The sequence below is a fragment of the Triticum aestivum genome, chromosome 5A (assembly GCF_018294505.1).
Source record: "Triticum aestivum cultivar Chinese Spring chromosome 5A, IWGSC CS RefSeq v2.1, whole genome shotgun sequence".
NCBI classification, from domain to species: Eukaryota; Viridiplantae; Streptophyta; class Magnoliopsida; order Poales; family Poaceae; genus Triticum; species Triticum aestivum.
Window position 1 is genome coordinate 697,450,709 of NC_057806.1, and position 901 is coordinate 697,451,609.

Consider the following 901-nt stretch of genomic DNA (forward strand, 5'->3'; position numbering starts at 1 on the left):
CTCTCCGGGGGAAATCTCAACGCAGCTCACAAGTAGCAGCCGCTTCCTCCACCTCCCACATTGTCCACAGTATAATGCCGGAATCCACCCGCCCCACCTCCCTGTCGTCCAGATCATCCAGGCCGGACGCCGCTGCACTCCCTTTGAGTCGGATGCCGCCCCGCCTCCGCCTAGCCCACCAACACTTCCTCGAGCAGTGCCAGACAGTCCGGACATATGAGTTGAGTTTGGGGGAAAATGCTTGTTGGATGCCATTTTTATTCCCTCCCCTGTCCGAGGCTAGTTTGGACTGTCGGCCCGGACATATAGAGAGAGGAAGTGGAGGCTCATGTTGCAGACAGTCTACATGTAGCTCGCTAAGAGTAACATGTAGAGGCGCGCGAAGATATGGTCAAATGATTTTCTAACTTTATTTTTTACGAGATGAAAAAAAAGGACCAGAGAAGAAAAACTACAAATATAAAAAATGCGAAAGGAAAATGAGATACGAAATAAGAACATTTTTTTGAGCATCAGTACAGACACAAAGCGCTCATATACACGCGCATACACTCACCCCTATGAACGCACACACGCACACCCTACCCCTATGAGCACCTCCGAAAGACTGAGCCGGCTACCACTGTCCACCTAACCAACTCAACCACAGGTTGATTCGCTAAATAAGAACAATTTTAAATACATGATGGCCATATTTTTCATATATGAAAATAGAGGAGAAAGAAAGAAAGAGAAAAGAAAAATAAGAAGCAAAAAAGCAAAATACATGAAAAGGGAGCAAGCCAAGTCACGGGAGAAAAACCAGCCGACGAATGAACCGAGCCGGAGAACGGTCTGGCTCTGGCCCGCTCCTTCTCTCTCTCCCGCGCGGCGCACGACTCCTCTCGCTAAGCTAGGGTTC